This window comes from Spermophilus citellus (genome assembly GCF_964194105.1).
Source record: "Spermophilus citellus genome assembly, chromosome: 1".
Taxonomy (NCBI): Eukaryota; Metazoa; Chordata; class Mammalia; order Rodentia; family Sciuridae; genus Spermophilus; species Spermophilus citellus.
Genome location: NC_138182.1, coordinates 269,786,363 through 269,803,002, shown reverse-complemented (window position 1 = coordinate 269,803,002; position 16,640 = coordinate 269,786,363). Strand labels below are relative to the sequence as shown.

Sequence of the window (16,640 nt, the reverse complement as noted above, 5' to 3'; positions counted from 1 at the left end):
TGTAGAAATAGAGAAAGCAATCATGAAATTCATATGGAAAAATAAAAGACCCAGAATAGCAAAAACAATGTTAAGCAGGAAGGGTGAATCAGGCGGTATAGCGATACCAGACTTCAAACTATACTACAGAGCAATAGTAACAAAAATAGCATGGTACTGGTACTAAAACAGGCGGGTGGACCAATGGTACAGAATAGAGGACACAGAAACCAATCCGCAAAACTACAACTATCTTATATTTGATAAAGGGGCTAAAAGCATGCAATGGAGGAAGGATAGCATCTTCAACAAATGGTGTTGGGAAAACTGGAAATCCATATGCAACAAAATGAAACTGAATCCCTTTCTCTCACCATGCACAAAAGTTAACTCAAAATGGATCAAGGAGCTTGATATCAAATCAGAGACTCTGCGTCTGATAGAAGAAAAAGTTGGCTACGATCTACATACTGTGGGGTCGGGCTCCAAATTCCTCAATAGGACACCCATAGTACAAGAGTTAATAACTAGAATCAACAAATAGGACTTACTCAAACTAAAAAGTTTTTTTCTCAGCAAAAGAAACAATAAGAGAGGTAAATAGGGAGCCTACATCCTGGGAACAAATCTTTACTCCACACACTTCAGATAGAGCCCTAATATCCAGAGTATACAAAGAACTAAAGAAATTAGACAATAAGATAACAAATAACCCAATCAACAAATGGGCCAAGGACCTGAACAGACACTTCTCAGAGGAGGACATACAATCAATCAACAAGTACATGAAAAAATGCTCAACATCGCTAGCAGTCAGAGAAATGCAAATCAAAACCACCCTAAGATACCATCTCACTCCGGTAAGATTGGCAGCCATTAGGAAGTCCAACAACAACAAGTGCTGGAGAGGATGTGGGGAAAAGGGTACACTTGTTCATTGTTGGTGGGACTGCAAATTGGTGCAGCCAATTTGGAAAGCAGTATGGAGATTTCTTGGAAAGCTGGGAATGGAACCACCATTTGACCCAGCTGTTCCCCTTCTCGGTCTATTCCCTAAAGACCTAAAAAGAGCATGCTACAGGGACACTGCTACATCGATGTTCATAGCAGCACAATTCACAATAGCAAGACTGTGGAACCAACCTAGATGCCCTTCAATAGATGAATGGATAAAAAAAAATGTGGCATTTATGCACAATGGAGTATTACTCTGCATTAAAAAATGACAAAATCATAGAATTTGGAGGGAAATGGATGGCATTAGAGCAGATTATGCTAAGTGAAGCCAGCCAATCCCTAAAAAACAAATGCCAAATGTCTTCTTTGATATAAGGAGAGTAACTAAGAACAGAGTAGGGACGAAGAGCATGAGAAGAAGATTAACATTAAACAGGGATGAGAGGTGGGAGGGAAAGCGAGAGAGAAGGGAAATCGCATGGAAATGGAAGGAGACCCTCAGGGTTATACAAAATTACATACAAGAGGAAGTGAGGGATAAGGGAAAAATAATACAAGGGGGAGAAATGAATTACAGTAGAGGGGGTAGAGAGAGAAGAGGGGAGGGGAGGGGAGGGGGGATAGTAAAGGATAGGAAAGGCAGCAGAATACAACAGACACTAATATGGCAATATGTAAATCAATGGAAGTGTAACTGATGTGATTCTGCAATCTGTATACGGGGTAAAAATGGGAGTTCATAACCCACTTGAATCAAAGTGTGAAATATGTCAAGAACTATGTAATGTTTTGAACAACCAACAATAAAAAAAAAGTTAAACAGAATCACCATATGATCTAGCAATTCCATCCTAGGTATATACCCCAAATAACTGGCAACAGGGACTCAGAAGGACATTTGTATGCCCATGTTCACAGCAGCATTATTTACAATTGCAGCAACCCAAGGGTTCTCCAATAGATGAATGGATAAACAATAAGTGGTATGTATATGCAATGGAATATTATTTGGCCACAAAGAGGAGCAAAGCTGTGGCATATGCTGTAGTTTGGAGGCACTCTAGAAACATGATGAAAGTGAAAGAAGCCACCCCAAAAGATGATAAGTCAGGTATGAGTCTACTTATATGAAATATCTAGAACAAGCAAATTCAGATATATAGAACATAACATGGTTTAAAGGGGACCAGGGAGTGGAGGGAGAAAGGACTAGGGAGCTATTGCTCAATGAGTATAGTGTTTCTGTTTGGGGTGATGAAAAACTTTTGGAAATGGTAGTGATGGTTGCACAACAGTGTGAGTGTAACCAATGTCACTGAATTGCACACCTAGACCTGGTCAAAAGGGAACATTTTATGTTTTATGTATACATAAATATTTTATGTTTTACATATATTTTAAAAATGTAAATCTGTAGGTTGGTGGACCAGGTAAGAACATGGCAAAATATTATATATGTGTGTGTGTGTGTGTGTGTATACAGATATGAGTCTATGGTCACCCCTCCCACCCCCAGACCCTGCAGCCAGTCCTATTAGTCCAGAGTCCAACTCTTTTTTTCCTGAGAAGACTTTGTGGGGTCTGGTTTATACTTGAGGATCTTCATATGCACACAGGGGCAGTGGGCTCGGGGGAAAGTTGTGATGTGCAGGAGTGATGGGTGGTGTCCACAGGACAGAAGCATGTTATCTGGGTGAGGTTGTTGTAGCTCCTAGAAGAGGAGACTCTGGGATCAGGGCAAGACGGTTAAAAGGTTTTTAGGCACCGGTTAAGAAAATCTGCAATAAAGATGAGCGTCGCCCTGCCAGGAAGGCTACAGCGGGATGTCTATTTCTCTGAAAGCAACGCGTGTAAAGACCAACTGCAGGGATATCTGAATCTGTGCAAGTTGTGAGCAACCTACCAACGGGCATTTGTCCTGGGCAGGAGGCAGCCCAGCCCCACCCCCATCAGAACTGTTTTCTTTTTCTTTTTCTTTTATTTCTTTCTTTTTTTAATAGAGAGAGAGAGGAGAGAGAGAGAGAGAATGTTTTTAATATTTATTTTTCAGTTTTCGGTGGACACAACATCTTTATTTTATTTGTATGTGGTGCTGAGGATTGAACCCAGCGCCCTGCACAGGCCAGGCAAGCGCGCTATCGCTTGAGCCACATCCCCAGTCCCCAGAACTGTTTTCTACCAGTAAAAGCAAGGCACCTACCCGAGGACATCAGAGACTGCCCCAAACGACAACATTGTTCCCCCAGGAAATTTCACAAAGCAAAATTCATTTGTCAGACACCATTTTGCTCTGAGGTTCACTTCTTTTTTGGCAGGGGTACCAGGGATTGAATCCAGGGGTGCTTAACCCCATCCCGAGCCCTTTTTCATATTTTATTTAGAGACAGGTCTCCCTGAGTTGCTGAATCTGGCTTTGAACTCGGGATCCTCCTGCCTCAGCCTTCTGAGCCACTGGGATCACAGGCGTGTGCCACCGGGCCCAGCCGAGGCTCACCTCTGAATGGTGATGTCCACAACTTCAAGCAGGGCTCTCCACGTCTGCAGCCCACTCAGGTCTCTCAGCCTCCACCACAGTTGTTCTTGGTCCACCCTTTGCACGTGCCCTGCCCCCAGGCCTGCAGTGTTCTCCCACTTCACTTCTCTCCTCTCTGCTCCTCTAACCCTTCAAGACCCCAAATTCAGCTTTCCTCAAAGCCCTCGCCAGAACTCAATTTGCAATAATATCTGCCCTCTGCCACCTCCCCTGGTTATTATTTTCTCCACCTCACATCTTGGCCCCGGGTAATGCTCTCATTCTTTCGGCTCTCTCACTGATGGCAGGATGGTCTATTCCCTGCCTACTTGCAGATTCGCCCACATCCCACCTTCATAGGGCTGACAGTGGCTCAGCACTCTGCCAGGCACAAAACAGACACTTAGTGAAAATCTGTGTATCTACTTTGAGTTAATCCACAAGTCCTTCCCTTTTCTTAGCTTTACCCCCACAAGGCCACACACATGGCTTTCTTGGGTGTTTTCTCTCCTAGTTTGCTCTTGAGTGTATGACATGAAATCACTCCACATTGAGGTTACTTTGAAAAGCAATTTACCAGTGGAAGGTGTGACAATAAGTGCCAGGACTGTCCCAGGAGGTTGCCTCTTCGCAGCCAGTCCTTCAGCATGCTTGCTGGCTGAGCCTCAGTTTTGTCCTGGTAGCAATGTACTCGGTCCTGAAGATAAGTGAGACGAAGGCAGGATTATTCAACTTTGCCTGTGAGGCCAGTGACAGGTGATCTAGTTCTGGAATAAGATTTAAGAGGAAGTCAGTTGGGGATTTCTGGGAAAGATTCCCACCACCACCCCCCGCCCCTGCCCCCAATAGACAGTTGCCAGGCATAGAAGGAAAGCCTTTTGCTCGCTCTTTCTTTTTTCCATTTGGGAAGCTGGCATGTGGAGAACATGATTTGGGGGGCCCTGCAGCCATCTGTGGCCATGAGAAAAATGTAGCTCATAAATAGGGTAGCAAAGAGCAAAAACAGAGGAACATGCATACTCAATGATGTCCTTGAGCCACTGAAGCTTTCCTTAAAGGCTTTATTTATTTATTTTTTAAATTTTATGTAATATAAGAAATATATGTATTCAAATTTATTAATAATTCAAATTAAAACGTCCATGGAATTGACCCACCCCACATCAGATCTTTAGGACAGTCCAGGTGGGCCAGGCTAATGAAGACAAGTCCCAAGTGTAGCTCTTTCTCTCCTTCTGCTCCTCTTCCCTGCTCCAGTCTGAAAAGCTGGAATATCCACCCTTGGGACCTGACAGACAGGAGCCTGGGTCTCTGATGCTCCCAACAAGGCCATTCCTCTTACCAGCTCATCAGGACTCTAAGAACGGACTAAATCACCAGGGAAGTTTTGAGACTTCAGACTCCATGCACTTGAGTCCTCTTCGGGGCTTATCAAACCTGTTGCAGGGGGGCTGGGGATGTGGCTCAAGCGGTAGCGCGCTCGCCTGGCATGCGTGCAGCCCGGGTTCGATCCTCAGCACCACATACAAACAAAGATGTTGTGTCCGCCGAGAACTAAAAAAATAAATATTAAAAATTCTCTCTCTCTCTCTCTCTCTCTCTCTCTCTCTCTCTCTCTCTCTCTCTCTCTCCCCCTCTCTCACTCTCTCTTAAAAAAAAAAAAAAAAAAAAAAAACCCGTTGCAGAAAGGACATTTGCGATAAGCACTAGGGATTAGAAACATCTGGCCATGTGACTTGACAGTAAGTGTGGAGGAAAAAGCAGACGAAGGGGGTCTGCAGGGAGGATCTCTTGGTCTTGTTTTCCTTTGATCCTTAATGCCTCCCTTTGCTTTTGCTGATATAATGAAATAATCATTAATGATGTCCTTTAAAAAAAAAAAAAAAAAAGATTTTATCCTGATTAAGGTGATGATCTCAAGTTTAAGGAGCCAAAAGTTGCTTGGCTTCTAATGATTGTTCTTTAAACACATGAAACTGAGGACCCCACTTGGCAAAGCAAGAGTTATTTAGTGATCATTAAAAAACCCATAATGGTGATATCTTCCTTGACCTGACCATCTTCCTTGACCTGACCATAAACAGCCCCGACCGTGCACTCGGACGGCTAGTCTTTGATAGGTTTATTCCTTTGCCTACATGAAGGAGGTGTTTTTCTTTTCCAAGTACTAAACAGCCAGCAGCTAGGGAAAGTCAGGTCCTAACTCCCACAACAAGTCAAAGGGATCTTTAAGACATTGCAAATCCAAGTTCTTTAAATCACATTTAATAGTGGGGAAACTTTAAGGTTTTTATATGGAGCTTTGGAGTTTTCAAAAACATTCATTTGGAACAAGATTCGAATCTTTGGCCCACTGATGGGGCAAACACAGAGTAGAAACTGAAACTTTTTTGGATTATTCAAGGAAACAAATGCTTTTGCCAAACGATATGGCTATTTCAGAACCTGGTAAGGAGTTCTGGTATGAGGGAATAGAGAAGAGTGCTTTGGAATAATTCACAATTAATAATAACATAGCTACCCTGCACAAAAGATAAATTAGAAAGGATAAAAAACATAGGACTTTGGACAATAAACCTTGCAATTGTTAGAAGAAAACCTAGGGTCAACACTCCATCATATTGATGCAGGCACAAACTTCCTCAACAAGACCGTTAAAGCTCAAGATACAAAATTAAGAATAAATAAATGGGATGCCATCAAATTAAAAAGCTTCTGCACACCAAAGGAAATTTTAAGAGTGTGAAGAAAGACGGGCTGGGGTTGTGGCTCAGAGGTAGCATGCTTGTCTGGCATGCGTGGAGTGCTAGGTTCGATCCTCAGCCCCATGTAAAAATAAAATAAAGATATTGTGTCCACCTATAACTCAAAAATAAATATTTTTAAAAAATAATAATAACATAGCCAGCCTCCACGAGTGATCTAAATGAAAATTCAGTTCACAGAAGGGCAAATACAACTATCTAGTCAATACTATGTTCAGATATCCTAGTATTAAAAAAAAAAAAAGGAAATTAAAAATGACAAAGTAAGATAGAGTTTTTCACCTATCAAATTTTGGAGGAATTAAATATATATTTAATTAGATGCATTTTTAATTTTATAATTTATGTATGTATATAAAATAAACAATGCCAGGTATAAGGATATAATACACAAACCAGTGGGAGTCTAAATTGGTACATTCTGGCAAGAAATTTGGATATTTTTAGCAAGAACTGTTAAAATATCCACACTCTTGTGGTCTAGGGGTTCCCTTTCCAGGCATGATTGTGTGCACCCAGGTTGAGGTGGTTTCTCTGCTCGCAGTGCCTCTCTGATGGCCCTGCGTGTGAACCTCATGTGGGGACTGGTCCAGACTGTGACCTTCCTGGCAGTGGGGAGACAGCCTGAAGGGCTGCCTGGACTCCCCCTCCCTAATGTTTGGTTATGTACCATGTTCTTCTACTTACAGAGATTTAGCATCCTCACCCCTCCCAATAATCCCCATTTTTACATAACTAGTCGGAGTTGCAAAAATTTCCTTGTTAGCTTTTCATCGCCGTGACAAAATACCTAAGAAAATCAACTTAGAGGAGGAAAGATTTATTTTGGCTCATGGTTTCAGTGGTTTTAGTCTGTAGTCAATTGGTTCCACCACCCTGGGCCAGAAGTGAGACAGAACATCATGGCGGAAAGGTGAGGCAGAGGAAGGCTGCTCACCTGATGGCAGCCAGGAAGCCAGAGAGGGAAGGAGAGAGATGGAGCAAGGGACTGAGAACAAGATACACCCTTCAAAGACACTTCCCTACTTACCTACTTCTCCCAAGTAGGCCCCACCTCCCAATGTTTCCAGCACCTGCCAAGAGGCATCAGCTATGAACCCATGGATGAAGGAGATGGATGAGGTTATAGTCCTCATGATCCACTCACTTCCCAAGAACCCTACCTCTGGACATGGCTGCATTGGTGACCAGGTCTTCCACACATAAGCCTTTGGGGGACATTTGAGGTCCAAACAATAACAATATCTTTAAAACCTTCATACTCCTTGACCAGCTGTTTCCATCTTAGGAATCGAACCTAAGGAATTAATATGAAATTTAGGCACAAATAATATCAAGACCACTTATAATATTTTTTTTTAAAAAAGGTTTAAGTGCTCAAAGATTTGGAAGTGATTGAGTAAGCTATGTGGCAGCCATATAAATTGAAAATTATGAAGTCATTTGAAATTAAGTATCCAAAGACTGGGAAAGTACTTAGGCTACATGATGTCAAATGAAAAGTACAATTACATAAAATTATAAAGTGCAGGAGGTTAACCATGGAGAGATCAAAACAATAGTACAACACAACCACCATCCACATAGCAAGGCTTGGAGTATTTTTATTTTCTTTATATCATTTTTGTCAACTTCTGAAGTATCACCTGGCTTCACATTAACATCACCAGGAACATTCTTATTTACTTGTCTCTTTATTTGCCTTTACTTTGATGCTGGTTTAACTTTTCTATATGGAAGATGAGTGAAGTTCACCATGTACTCATTAAAAACCATGAATGTTCCAGCAGTTTCTTGGCATCTCCATCCCGTCTCCTCTTACAGCAGACCCCTTGCCTGGAGTCTGCAGCTCCGTCCCACTTCAGTCCTGGGGCCCATCCTGGATTTAGAAGAAAGGATTGAACTGGGCCCCGTGCAACATTTAGGATCTGAGCCATCCTCCTTCCCGTTGTCCATCTCAGACATCATTCAGCCCCAGAGATTGGCTTTGCCAGAAGTCGGGCTCCTTTTGCCCCAGGCAAGACAATGGCTGCACAGCTGCACCACCACTCGGTTTTCTGTACCACACACAAAGCTTCTGACCCACTGATAAACTTTCCAGGTGTTGTTTAACCTGTCAGCTTGCCTGTTGGGACCCTGGGAGCTTTAAAATTATACCTAGGCCCAGGTGATTCTAATTTAATTCTTGTGCAGGGAGAGGGGGAGCCTCCCTAGGTGATTTCAAAGTGCAGGCAGAGTCTGAACTACTGCTCTAGATTGGGAAGGACTAAATCTGTAGGATTAAAGCCTGCTGAGTCTGATTGTCTTCAACTGAATGACATAGATCATTCAAGAAAAGACTTTCCGGTCTATGCTCAAGACTCAGCCATTTCAAGCATGCAGATCCAGCCCTCGGGTGACTTTAACTACTTTCTCTACCCCAATGACTACAACCATTCCTTGTCATTTCATCCCAAGCTTCAGGCCATACTTCCATGATCTTACTGGCCATCTACAAATCTTTCTGGTCCCTCCTGGCCTCTTCCTGTGCCGTACTGTCCCATCACCTAAGCTAGACATGGCTGACTCATTTTATTTATCTCTAACACCAAATCCTATGGAACGGGGTTCATACATGTATTGGCTGTTGAAAGTCAGGCTTGAGAGAGAAATGGTGGAAGTCTGGGTGTGATCCTGGAGAAACAGAGTGTGTCTGCCATCAAAATGCATTCAGAAGCTCAATTCTTAAAAACTCAAGAGTAAACCACACAGGCCAGTGTCCTGGTCTATCACCCTGCGTGGTGGCATCTCCTTCCTTGGTGTCTCTCTCAGCTCCATCTCCTTTATTCTTTTTGCCTCTGACTTCACCAGACCCTTGTTTCTCACCTGAGCTATGAGACAGCCACCTGCCATCTCCAGTCATGTCAGTCACCACCAACCACATGGTAACTATTTGGAGCACCTTGGTGTGCTCATCTCTTGGAACCAGTCTGCCCAGGGTTTGACGCCCACCTCCACCACTTTCTAGCGGTGTTAGTCAACCTTGGACATGTTAGACAGCCTCTCTGTGCTTTGGTTTTCTCCCCTGTCGATGGGAGTGATTATTATGGTACTTAATTTCATCAAGTGCTTGTAAAGATTTAAAGTAGCTAATGCATAGGAACTTCTTTTTTTTTTTTTAAGAGAGAGTGAGAGACAGAGAGAGAGAGAGAGTGAGAGAGAATTTTTTTAATATTTATTTTTTAGTTCTCGGCGGACACAACATCTTTGTTGGTATGTGGTGCTGAGAATTGAACCCGGGCCACACGCATGCCAGGCGAGCGTGCTACCGCTTGAGCCACATCCCCAGCCCCATAGGAACTTCTTAGTCTGGATCCTGGCAACAAAATAAGAACCATCTATGTTTACTACTTGTGTTTGTGTTAAAAATATTCTATTACTAGGAAAAATACAACTCCTTGGAAAGCTCTTCCAGCCACACTCCGGCTCCTTCCCACCTTCTGGCCTAATCCTCTACTACTCCACTCCCACACCCCGGCATGGGCTGCTCCAGTTCATACATCTGTAATTTCCTGCCTCCTGACCTGTGCTTACTCTTAGTTGCCTGGGATGCCCTTATCCCCATTTCTGGCTGTGGAAATTCTGTGAATTCTTTAAGTCCAGCTCATGGACAAACTTATTCTTGACCCCTTTACTGATGCCCCAGCTTGGAATTACTTTCTCCCTCCTGGCTGAGGTATTTGACCTTCACTTTCAACAGTGAACAATGGGCCTTATGTTACAAGAGGCTGGGGTGGCCTCTTTTCTCCTACCTTCCTGACAACCCCTGATTGTCAGGGAATGACATGTTTCTGAAAGACAGGTTCTTTTAGGGTTTTTTTTCTTTTTAATTTATATGTTATGAACTTCTACTTAACAAAATGCTGCTGTATGAAGGAAATTTTGCAAAAGTTTATTGAAGAGAATTGGTAAATGTGTACAGATGCTCTCATGTCTATTCCAAGCTGAAATAGACACTTGGTAATTATCTGGGGACTATAAATAGGGTGTGAAATTGGACACTCAGGACAAAATAGTCCCCGAGATCCAAGTGGTCTGACCTGGGTGTCTACACTGATGACACTAATGCTACAGATCTGAGATATCCATTGCTCTGTGTGTATCCATTCAGAATGGCACTAACAGAGAAGACAGTTGCAATAAATATAAAATTAGAATGAAACAGATTTTGACAATGGAAGAAATGCAGTACCACCTAGCAATGAAGTAGGATGGTTCAGCAAGGTTTGCTCCACTTGCTCAACAATGTCACCATAGGTCCAGTTCCAGCCTGTATTTCCTCCCTGTTGTCCACATGTTGTCCACATGTTATACTGAGATCTAAAGTTGGCTTCCCTGATGACTGTACAATAGCTGCCAGAAGTTTCTAGGGAAGACATACTTCCTCACTCATGTTCACTCATATGACAGGACCACCAGATTGCACAGCTCAGGGTATACCAGTCATTGAATTGAACTACACATGATACAAATCTCACCTCCTGAATTTCTACAAAGCCATCGCTCTTTCCACCAGAAAGAATCTCTCCAAGTGGTATCTATAGAAGAGTTAAGAAACTTTTTCACCAGTAGTCCTAAGAAAACATCTGTGACATTTATGTATTCTATCTTCTTTATTAGTGCCAAATAAGGGGACCAAGGGCCAGTTGCATCAGGATCCATATTGGGGGGGCCCTGGTTTACTATGAAAACCAGTACAATGGGAGAGCGACTCAGATAGTAAAGAGTAGGAAAGATCAACTATGCTCTATCAATTGATGATTTATACATGCATATCCGATATATGAATATATAGGAGCATATATATATATATATATATATATATATATATATATATATATATGACTGCAATTTTCATTTACTTAACAAATATTTGCCTGCTGTGCTACAATGATCATTATTCAGTCTTTGCTGTTAAGGAGATAATAGTTTTTCCTTTTTTTCTACCTCTCCTTCATTACCAAGTCAAAGTGTCAGAACCCCTCCCTTCCCTTTTGACACAATCTCTTCAGAATCTGCTTCCAGTAAGTTCCTTTGCTTCTCCTTTAAGATGGCCTACTGTGCCACATTTAAGCCTTTGACACATGTTTAGCGACTGAAGTACTGGTAAGAAAGCTATGTCTATCACCCACAGGCATCTTTCTAAGGGTAGCCAAGGCCATGCCAGACATAGAAAAAAGATTGCTCAGGTGGACCAGAGACTACCTTGGGCCCTCTAGGTGGCCCCAGGGGACAGGTGTATTTTCATGACTAAATGCTCCCAGAGCTACTGCAATCTTTCTGCCCATATTCAAGAAGAATGTAGCCTCTCTTTTAAATGAATGATTTATTTATATTGGAAGCCAGATATTCCGAGGCTGAATTTTAAATGATTTTCCCATGTATAGCGATATTTTTGACCACCCAACAGAGTCCATACTTTCAGTTTTACTGAAGTTAAGTTCTTTAGATGAGAGGAGACCAGAAGTCTGGGCTCTGTCATTTATTGGTTACTTTAGTCTGAACAAGTAACTTCACCTTTTCAGAGTTCAATTTCATTAATCAACAACAGGATGCAGAAAATACTTACTAGGCGCCTGTTATGAGCCAGATTCTGAGCTAGATGTTGAGGGTATAAACCATAAAGGTGATTTCCTAGATGAGGTGAACCTTCCTGCTGGTGATAGAGGGCAGGCGGATGTCCTCAAGCCTCTGCAGCAGTTACTCATCAGCAACAGGTCACCGTGAGCCCAGAGCCCGTCCCCACCTGTCATAGCCTCTCTCTCCTCTTCCACTCAGGGCTGGGACTGCATGAACGCGGTGTAAACTGCATTCTGCCAGGACCTGCAGGCCCCTGACTTTCAGTAATCCATCATTTAGTTTATAGATTAGTAGGTTATAAATATCCTATCCAAAATAAGTCATATATTCTCCTTTCCTTAAAGTATATTCCCAAAAGAACAGGTGTGCTTTATCTCCTTTCATATAAACATCAGAGCCTGACCCTGTAAGTTCATTAAAAAAAAAAAAAAGAATCCACTAGTGGGTGGTAACATTCCTTTTCAACTCTCTGGCTGTTTGTGGAGTTGTTCTTGGAGTGATCAGTGATCTTCTGGACAGCAGGGAGAAATTAATCACATTAGAGGTTTGTCTGCTGCTATAAACCAACCAGAGATAATGGTGTCTGCAGCTGGGAGGCACAGGGCCAGGAGGAAGGGAATCAGAAGTGGAGTTAAAGTATTGGCTCAACATATCGATCAGGATGACCCTGGACTTGTCATTAGCCTCTCTGAGCCTTGACTTTCTCATCTGCAAAATGGGTATACCTGCTTCTCAGAGCTGTTTTCAAAGATTACGAGAGATCTAGTGTGTGAAATGTACTCTACAGGCTTTATCATTCTCTATATTTCAGGATTTTAAGGACTTTCTCTCTTAGAATAAAGATGAGAAAGACTTCCAAAGGGTAACTAGAAATTAACAGGAATTGTGGGGTTTTCACCATGGCAACCTTCTAGCTCACTACTTCATGGAAACCAAAGACTCAAAAGGCTGAGAACAGAATTGGAAAACATAACTAAAAAATAAAAACCACAACCACTAAAAATGACTTTTAAAATAGAGTGTAATTTTCTCACATAATAAGCCTGGATGGTGGACTATTTCAGAAACTCAACTCTCTAGTCTGGACACAGAGCTCCCTTGCGTCACAGTGATGGTTGCTCAAAGGTCCAGGTATTCCATTCTCATGTGACAATATCCAAAAGCAGGATGAGAAGGACACACACACACACACACACACACACACACACTAAATATTCCCTCGTGGCCACCGGTAGGCTTTCCCTCCCCATTAGTCAGAATGGAGTTCCACGCCCACTACTAAACCAATTGCTACAAAAGATTAATGAAGAATTCCATTATATGATTAGATGATTCACGAATTTTGTCCTGGGACCACCTTTCCTGAGCATGTTGCTGATCCAGCCCTAAATAAACTCAGAGTTTTTATTAATAAGGGAAATGTGGGGAATAGTCATTGGACAGACAGACAACAGGATCTGCCATCCCGGTCAACAGAGTCCCATTTTTCATAGCATTGGTTACAGGGGGTAGAGCATTGCATGGCTGGTGGCTCTGGTCACATAAACAAAAGACTCCATGAAATCCACTTATCTACTTCTAGTTTCTTCTGCATACATGACAATTTCCTTAAGGTTAGTGATCTTTTGCATATACAGGAATATTTTAGTTTATTCTTCATTTGTCAAATATAACTAAATGCTAGATTTATCTCTAATAAAATAATTCCTCAAAAAGAATGGTAACTGAATTATGTATTAATTCCAAACATTTTTTAGCTCCTACTATTGTAAGGGTCCGGCGAAGCGTCGGAGGAAGAGACCACCAAGAGACTGACTCATGCAATTGCAGAAGGGGATTTATTGGGGATCCATTTCAGCACGCTGGGGCTCCGTGCTCACTCAAGAAGGGAGAGCAGCCCAGAGCCCCGGGGAGGGGTCGAGCAGTGCTTAAGTACACTTTTTGGGGAGGGCGGGGGCTTTGCATACATCAGAACAAATCAGCATGAGGCACGGGAAAACTGAACAACAACTCTCGTACATGATTAGCACATTCATTGGCGGGAACAGGTCGGGCAGGGGTGATTGGTCACTCCTAAGCGGGTACACATTCAAACTGATTGGTTCGGGCCCTGTATGCCTACGTGACAAGCTGCACAGGGCCCTAGGCTAAATGGCCAGTAGGGTGTTGTCTTAACTGCCTCAGGAATTTCAGGTTCTGGGTGTAGCAGAGGAACTTAACAATACCTGGTCCTTCACTTTTTAACTCAGGCCTTGCAGCTTAGAAACTTTACAATGCCTGGTCTTTTACATTTTAACTCAGGCTTTGCAGCTTAGAAACTTTACCCTTTCACTATGTACCACATGTATGATTCATACATGTTACTGAGATAAGTGTTCAGCAACTTGAAAGATCAAAGTAAATAAATAAAAAACAAAGCAAACAAAAGCAAAGAGTTTGATATTTTAAAAACAATACTTAAGCAAATTGAAGGATAGTAATAAGGTCTATCATAAAAGAAAAAAAATCATTTAAAAAGTCTTGTTTTTTAAATATATATACCAGGGGCATTTAGCCACTGAGCCACATTTCCTGCTCTATTTTGTACTTTATTTTTTGTACAGAGTCTCACTGAGTTGCTTAGTGCCTTGCTAAATTGCTGAGGCTGGCTTTGAACTCACAATCCTCCTGCCTCAACCTCCCATGCTGCTGAGATTACAGGCATGCACCAACATGCCTGGCTAGGAAAATTTTAAGTTACAAATGTGTCTAACTTTCTAAATATCCAGAAAACAATGTATCAACAGATATTGACTATATTAAAAGATAGAAAAGAAAATAAGAATAATATTTGTGATGTTTGAGATTATTTAATTCTTAAATATACAAAGAGTTTTAAAACTGTTTAAAAAAGGAAAACAAAAAAAAATTATCAAAGGTCAAAGGATATGAGGACAGAAGTCAGAAGGTAAGAAAACTGGAAAAGGAATAGATTTAAATGTTCAACCTCATGCATGGACAACATGATGCCATTTTAACTTATAAAAGCTGGCAAATGATATTAGCAAGTGTTATTAGAGAGTGTAGAAGTGTCTTCCACGCTCTTAGTGAGGGCATGACAGTGCATGGCTCATAGGAGACACTAGAACCTTAGCAGACATTCCAGAGTGGGTTGAGAAGGCAGTGAGTTCTCTGGCCTTCACCGCAGGGGATTCTAAACTGTTTTTCACAACTTCCCCCAGAATGATTCATCTGTGTGAACCAGTTTGGAAGTTCTGATTTTTGTGAATGCAATTTGGTAATATGCAATAAACATAGAAGACATAACTTTTGATCTGGTAATTCTACTTGTAATTATTTGTCTTAAAGAAATAATTAAGGGAATATGAAAAAAGATGTTTTAAAAAAATCAACATGCTCACTATTCTTAATTATAACAGCATCTTAAGTTGAGGCTGTGGATTTCAAGTACAGACACCAAACTTAATTATAAATCGACTTTGACTTAGTTCTACAGCCTGTTAGAATTTTATGGATTTGGGCAGCAAAAAGACCTAACAAAGCAAATCATTTGCATTGTTTAAGCCCTGTTTAGTTCTACTCTAAAGTGAAAATCTCTTCCGTAACCTCTATGATTCTTTTGTAGGAAAGTATAACCAAAACAATTAAGAAAAAAAAAAACTTTCCTTTACCTTCAAATTAAAAAAAAGAATTAATTATGTTTTAAATTGGGACTAATAAAGATTAAACTTAAAAGGTAACATTAAAAGGGTTTAAAGATGACCCTAAAGGTGCTACCATTTAAAGACAGAGAAAGAAGACTTACGCTGAAGTGGTGAAAGAGTTTAAATGAGGGGAAAGCAAGCTAAGAACCGGAGAGCTACCTGGAGCAGGAATTTCTATCTTGTTTTAGATTTTTAAATTGCTTCATAATTGTTAGTATTTGACGTGCAATTATTTAAAATATAACAATTATTACAATTCTGAAGTTTTGGATTGCTCATAGTTCTGGTTTGTACTTAAGAATTAAGTAGTTAGTGAAGATCATTTTTAAAAGAGTTCAAATTTTTGTTAATAGTTTGTAAGACATTCTCAGGGTATAAATGCTCCCCAAATAAGGAGACCTGACAGTGGCTAACACATCTGGGGACTTCAGCATGCCCAGCCTGCTTTATGCTCTTTGTACATATAAACCCAGTGGATCTTCCCAGCACCCGTGAGGCCACAGTACCCTTAATATCCCCCAGTTGAGAGACAAGGAAAACAGGCCAGGGAGGCCATTGACTTCCCCAGGTACACACCATTAGTCCATGGTGGAACCCAAGTTTGACCCTAAATATTCTTACTCCAGCTGCCTCCCTTACCTAAACCAGAGCAGATACTCACTGTGGGAAAACAAAGAAAATTCCAGAGCAGAGGAAGAGGTGAACACAGAACTTCCAAACTGGTTCACACAGATGAAACATTCTGGGTTAGAATCCCCTGTGGTGAGGGCCAGAGAACTCAATGCCTTCTCAACCCCCTCTGGAATGTCAGCTAAGGTTCTAGTGTCTCCTATGAGCCACGCACTGAGGGGACAGCTTGACGGTCCCTGCCTCACTGCTTCCTCACACAAACCATGTGGTTGGTACACTTGATACTCTTCCCATTTTAGAGATGAGGAAACAGGCTTAGAGAGGTTCGGTAATGTGCTTAAGGTCATGCTGCTGGATGATGACTTGAAGCCAAATTGTCCCACGGGGGCCTGGGGTTGCCAGTAGGGTAAGTGGCCTGGAGACAAGGGAGGAATGCCATCAGAGCACTGATGTGCAGAGCAGGTGTGGTTGACC

The 16,640-nt window shown here is 41.7% G+C and overlaps 1 long non-coding RNA gene across 1 annotated transcript; it reads right to left on the bottom strand.

Annotated features, from left to right (window-relative positions):
* Nucleotides 1–3,081: 3,081 nt before the first annotated feature.
* LOC308649858 lies at nt 3,082–16,396 on the bottom strand. The gene is made up of 4 exons (XR_014022176.1): nt 16,198–16,396; nt 7,377–7,510; nt 4,791–4,885; nt 3,082–4,145 (listed from the first exon to the last, which is right to left on the bottom strand). It is a non-coding gene; the product is annotated as an uncharacterized lncRNA (long non-coding RNA).
* Nucleotides 16,397–16,640: the final 244 nt, after the last annotated feature.